The sequence below is a fragment of the Chenopodium quinoa genome, unplaced genomic scaffold, assembly GCF_001683475.1.
Source record: "Chenopodium quinoa cultivar QQ74 unplaced genomic scaffold, ASM168347v1, whole genome shotgun sequence".
In the NCBI taxonomy this organism is placed as follows: domain Eukaryota; kingdom Viridiplantae; phylum Streptophyta; class Magnoliopsida; order Caryophyllales; family Amaranthaceae; genus Chenopodium; species Chenopodium quinoa.
Genome location: NW_018744570.1, coordinates 62,017 through 68,605, shown reverse-complemented (window position 1 = coordinate 68,605; position 6,589 = coordinate 62,017). Strand labels below are relative to the sequence as shown.

Below are 6,589 nucleotides of genomic sequence, written 5' to 3'. Positions count from 1 at the left end.
CCCAAGATATCCATACTCCATTGAGCAAATGGAAGAGGATTCAGAATCGTTTGGAGATCTCGGGCTGGCTAATGGATAACTGGTGAAATTTTTTGACATTCTTCGCATTTTTTTACGAGCTCCTTAGCATCTAGGATCATGGTGGGCCAGTAGTATCCTGCTCTCAATGCCTTGTGGGCCAGTGTTCTCCCCCCGATGTGGTTTTCGCAGATGCCAAGGTAAATTTCCCGCACTACTACATTTTTTTTACCTAATGCCACGACTAAATAAAGGCTAATGCAACGGATTCACCTCTAATATTCTAAGAGGTAGAGCTAATACAACGGCTCTAAAGAACCGTTACGTTAGCCTTGCTATTTCAACAACCAAGAAAACTGATGCAACGGTATGTAATGAAATATTAAATTGCGCGGAAATTTTCATGACTTCCCTCTACTTTTACCCTAATAATTTAAAACCCCTTACATGTGTTCCTATTCAAAGACAAAATTAAAAAGAAAAAAGAAAAGAAAATAGTAAGAAAGCTGCTTCTCTTAACAAAACCCATTTTCTCACATCTTGGCACTATACCCATTTTCCCCCAGTTCTCCATTTTTGAAGCCCTTAATTACTGTAGGAAAATTATTGAAAAATTTCTGAGAGGAAAATTAAACAAAGAAATCTGAGCAAGTAGACGAAAGCGGCACTCAAGCGGTGGCTGATTGCTTGAATTTCAGACGGTGGTTGCGAGTTTCAGGCGGTGGCTGCGAGTTTCAGGCGGTTCCGACAACTCCCATTTTCATCTTGCATGTTCCTGCCTTGTGGTTGATTGCTCGAATTGCTGTTTAAGGTATACGGCATAGTTTTGTTTTTGAGATTGCTTAATTAAAAGTTTTGTTGTTGCATGTCGTGGTGATTAATTTGAACTTTTAGTTGTTGTGCTTGCAAATTTGTATTTGAGGCCATAAATTACGGTAATAGGAAGATGAAATTACTTAGTTCAAATTTGTATTTGCAGAGAGGGAACGAGTTGGGTGAGAAACGATCTGAGTGAGTAATGTTTTCCACGACAAATCTAATTAGCGGCCATATACAATGTGGTTAATTTTTGGAAAAATAAAAAGAATTTGAGCTGAAAATATCAGAGAAACAGAAAGATAGATTAGTTTATCTGTTATTTTAAGTCTTTTCCTTGAAATTCCATATTAGTGCGTGACGTGCGTCAACCAAAGGTTGATGTACACAACAAATGGTAGAACATTTTTTAGGGTGAATGATTGAAAAAAAAATTAAAAGATTGTCTGATCTTCATAAGACAATCTTACAAGTCCTTCTCTGATGTAGTTTTATGTTCTGTGGGGGCTGTTTCTCTTGTGCCTTACCATTAATCATCAAATGCTACGGCTAACAGCAGATTTGGCTTCTTTTAAATCAAATCATATACTTCGTATATAGTTCTAGTGTTCTACTATGGAATCAAACAAATTATGAAATAGAGAATTTGAACCAATAATTTCAAGCAAATTATAGTTTATCGTCTTTTAATAATACGGAGTATTGTTTAATCACTTAATGTGTTTGTTTTAAGTTTGTATCAAAAAAAAAAAATTCTTTTTAAACATTTATCGTCTTTTTAATAATGCGTGAAAGATTATCGTCTAAAATGTCAAGATAATAAATTACAAGATAATAAATAAAAAATAAAAAAAAAAATTTAGTGCGTCAGAGTTGTGGCAAAACCATTTATCTAAAATGTCAAGATAATAAATTACAAGCACTCAAATGCTGACCTTATCACACCAATATCTTTCCAAAATAAGCTAATGATCGTAATTAGTCAATGACCATCATCTGCTAACAAGTCAAGCTAGACTAATACAATGAGTAGTATAGTCAACAATTGTGATTGTTGCTAAACTAAATATTCGGGACGAGATGGTAGAAAATTGCGCGATTATGACAACCCATAAAAGATTAAGTAACCTGTAATTCTATATCACTTCTACGCTTGACTTCTTCAAAATTTGAATTGGTCACACTTCGAAGTAAAACTTTGGCAATTTGGCCATTTTGCACTTTAGTTATGCAATATTTAGCTTTGCCAATACCTACTGCCTGAGCTCCTTCTCTTGTTTATTTTTCTTTGCCAATATCTACTGGTCACTATATTGAAGAATTGTATATGTTTGTAGAGCAATCTATAAATGTTAATGTAATATTAGGGGTGTTCAAAAAAACCCGACCAGTTGTCCCATCCCGATATCCCGACAACCCGCAAAAAACCCGATGGGAAATTTTCAAAATGTTCTGTTTTTTCCGGGTCGGGTACCCGTCCCGGTAAAATAGCACTTTCGTGGGCCGGGACATGGGACAAGCTTTGCAATTATCGGGTGCCCGGATACCCGTTAAAAAAAAAAAAAAAAAAAAAAAAAGTAACCTTAAAAAAGTTACGGATAGTATCCATTACCCACCCACACCCTATCTTCTTCTCCTTCATTTTCAGCCCCATCCTCCTCTTTCTCTCTCCTCCTCCCCCTGTTACACTTTTTCTCTCTCCTCTCCTCTCCTCTCCTCTCTGCTTTCTCTTTCCTCCTTTTCAGTTTCGTTGCTCTCCTCTTCTCCTCTCCTCCCTTCTTTCTCTTTCCTCTGTTCTTTCTCACGCTTCTCTCATTCTCCTCTTTTTTTCTCTTTCGGTTTTTATGATCAAAGGGAAGGTTTTAATGGTTAAATTCAACCATGAAAACTCTAGATTTAGAGTTTTCCTAGTCGAATTTGACCGTTTTAAACCAAATCCGAGGTGAAATTCAAGGCCATTTTCGGTTTAAAAGGTATGGTTTCTTGTTTTTAATTTTCTTTCTTTTTTTGAATTTTTAATAAATCCATTTATATGATATGATTTCTGGTAATTATTTGGTTAAATTTTGGTGGTGGTGGTTTCGATTTGGTGTGGGTGGGGTTTTGTTGGGTTGGTTTCGATTGTGGGTTGTGGCTTTTGGTGGTGTTAGGTTGTCGGTTCGTTGTGGGTTTGGGGTTTTGGTGGTGGACCTGGGTTGGTGGGAGGTTTTGGTGGTGGTGGAGTGAATTTAGGCGGTGGTAGGTGGTGAATTGCGGTGGTGGTGGGGTGATTTTGATGGTGGCTTAGAAGGAGAGGAGGTACGTTTTGGGTTTCTCCGTTCACTCCTTTTGGATAAATATAATCCGGATACCCGTGTCCCGTCCCGGATAATTCGGGTACCCGGTATCCGGGACGGGACACAGGCTGACTTATCAACTACCCGAAAATCCGGGTACCCAGATCTGAACACCCCTATGTAATATGTGCTGAAGTGTTTATCTAGATTTCAAGACTCTTGGCATTCAGAGTCTTTGTTAGAGATCCTTTAAAGGATGTGCTGGAGTAATAATTTGATCTCTTTGTAAATTTTTGATAGCTTGCTGGACGAAGATTTAATCCTGAGTTAGTGGTATATAATGCTGTAACTGACATCCAAGATAAAGATCAACTGGTAGTCTAAGGGTAAGATACTTTTTTTTTATTTTTGATTTTCTAAATCTGACTTCCATATGAGTGTATTAAATGATCAAAAAATAATATATATGCTGCAACCCTAACATATTTTGCTCATCTTGTGTTACTCTTGTCGTTTTTTGTTAGCGCCCTGATTTTGCGATTCCATCGGCTCTAGTGCGCCACATCTTCTCGTTGACCAAAACGGTCAATTTTCTAAATCTGGGGCCACAATTAATCGGGTAACATAAATTATTTTCTGTTGCTTCTGCCTAGTTTTTGTTTTATGCTGCTGACCTGTATCTAGCGTAGCTACTGTTGATATGTTGCTACTAATGATGTATTTTTCTGATGCCCTCTGTTGCTTTATTGCTTTTATTTCTATTTATGGTTGATGCTTTTATTGTTTGCTGCTGCTTTTTGTTGTTGTATGTTGGTGTTGTTGATGTTCATGCTTTTTATAGCCTTCTACATCTCTAAATTATCAATCAATTGGGACATGATTCTTAAGTTAGATCTTGGAACTGCTGTGTGTGGTACTACTCGGTGCTTGAGGTTGTTTCTTCAAGTCTTAGGAATGTAGGCACAAATTTAGGCTTTTGCATAATTGTCTGCACTTAATGAATCACATGTTAAAGATAATATTTTTGGTTCTGTTACCCTGTTCTTATGCCTCTTACCATCTATGAAATTTAAATAAACTAGAAAGGGATTACGTCATAAATTAGCATAGTTAGTTACCCAAAGGCCATTTTTAGTTTCTCAGCTCCCTGGTACAAATCTAGAACTCCTTTTCTTTCCTTTTCGTCACGGTCCTTTGCATCTCTTCCAGACTGTTCAACTGATAGTAATATGTTGTTTGATTCAATTCTTAAGTTTCAATTTTGTTCCTCTACCATATATATGAAAGTATGTTTTTATTTTTTTTATTTATTTTGTTTAAATGTGACCAGTGTTACAGTAGGTATGAAATATTAGTGGTTAATTAATGACATAAATTAAATCAATTTCTTACCAAGATGAGAGTCCAGAAGTTTATCAAGCCAAGCCATTTGATGCTGCAGATTAAATCTACAAAGAGGGATTATTAAGTGTAGATTTAATTTAAACTTTAATTTGTAAAACAGATGAGACACTAATAAGTTTTTTTTTTTCCTAAAAACAAATTAATATAATTGTATAAAAAGAAAAGGAAAAAAAAAAATAGAACAATTAGTTGTAGCAAAGCTAAAGTCTAATGGTGTAGATTCTGCTGAAAAGAAACAGCTACATTTTGACATTTTGTACCATATTTGACTTCATATAATCATATCCTTTCTTCTAGAGTTCTAGTCTTTAAACGGACCAATTTTTAATTTATGATAATATTTGGTATGTTTCTATAATAAGTCCTATTTTTTGGAGTACCTAAATTCTTATTATATATATGTTGTCGAACTTGGATGATGTTGTCTTTGGACTACATTTTCTGTTAATTTAAGTATGAAATGACCTCTTTGAGGATTGTTTCATTTAGTTAAGCTGGCTAGTACTTGTTGAATTCAAACTATGATGATCTCTTTGGCTGATTGAGTAATGATCTGAATGGTGTTGATTCATTTTTTTTTACCATTTTATGATTGCTTCGTTCAGGTAAGGTGGTTGACTCACGATTAAACTTTTACAATGATGTCTTATCCTCTTAGGTTGACTGAATAGTGTCTTATTGGCTCGTTACTTTTTCTGTTAGACTGAGAAATGGCTGTGTTAAATTTACCTTTTGCTAATTGATTTATTCTTTGAGCTGATTGGTAATTTTTGTATTTAGACGATGATTTCCTAGGTCGATTGGATTGTATCATACGAAGTATTATCTTACATTGTTTTATTTTTGTCATGTGGGTGAACCGGTGAACCTGCAAGTGCATGTACCAACATTGGGACCTTTATCGATTATATATTATTGTCTTAAAGAAAGTGTATAATAGGTTCTTATATAATATGTCAAAAGCAATACTTAGTTATTGACTACTACATTTGTTGTGCTTTAAGAGTTTCCTTGATTTAGTTCTATTATTTTTCTATTATTTAGTTATATTATTTTATTCTATTTTACGTGTAGGTGCATGGTGAGCTAAATGGAGATGAATTATAGTGACTAGTCATCTAACAAATGGTGCATATATGTTGGCGACTCTAATTCTGTTAATTAAGTTCAAGTTTGTGATGATTTGGAAATTCCAGCTTATATGTATGTTGAAATTTATATTTTGGACGATTAAATTAATTATCTAACTTTTATTTATTAATTAGTAGGGTGTCATACCGAAAACAAAAAAGTAATATTTTGTAATGTATGTAATTAGCATTATAATTATTATATATAAATATAATGACATTTTGTTCCCATTTGTTAGTATATTTAGATTTGTAGTGACTAATTAGTGTGTGTGTATATATATATATATATATATATATATATATATATATATATATATATATATATATATATATATATATATATATATATATATATATATTACTGTTGCATTAGATATGTACGCCATATATCATAGTATTAGCTTCATCCGTTGCATTAGGTGTCAATTTATCATATTTATTAGTCAGTAATCTATTGCCACGGATAATTTGTGTCGTTGCATCAGGTATTGAGCTAACGAAACGGATCATAGATGTCGTGGCAATTGGTGTCATATACCGTTGCATTAGACCTACTGCAACGCTAGCAGATGCCATGGTACATAGTCGTTGCATCAGGCCTAATGCCACGGATATTGACATCTAATGCAACGGATTTGGGGGTTGCAATAGGTCAAAAATGTAGTAGTGCCGAATGATGTAATCAGCATCTGTTGGTCCCACACATTTCAGCAGTGGGGCTGAGAAGGATTTTTTCAATAGCTCTCCTCTAAAGAGGATGAACCTTGAGCTGATTTTCTTCAGTTTGGAGGCTAAGTTTCTGTCTTTGGGAATTTCTCCTCGAAGTTTGTAAGCTGGGATGGGATCCATCTAGCTCGGTTCCTGCGCGACGCAGCAGGCTTCAGGTGCTTTGTCAACACTTCTTTCTCATCGCACCTCCACATAAACAGATCAGTTTAACTC

The 6,589-nt window shown here is 34.8% G+C and overlaps 1 long non-coding RNA gene across 1 annotated transcript; it reads left to right on the top strand.

Annotated features, from left to right (window-relative positions):
* Positions 1–2,624: 2,624 nt before the first annotated feature.
* LOC110699101 lies at positions 2,625–5,886 on the top strand. The gene is made up of 4 exons (XR_002506853.1): positions 2,625–2,807; positions 3,411–3,496; positions 3,635–3,729; positions 5,589–5,886. It is a non-coding gene; the product is annotated as an uncharacterized LOC110699101 (long non-coding RNA).
* Positions 5,887–6,589: the final 703 nt, after the last annotated feature.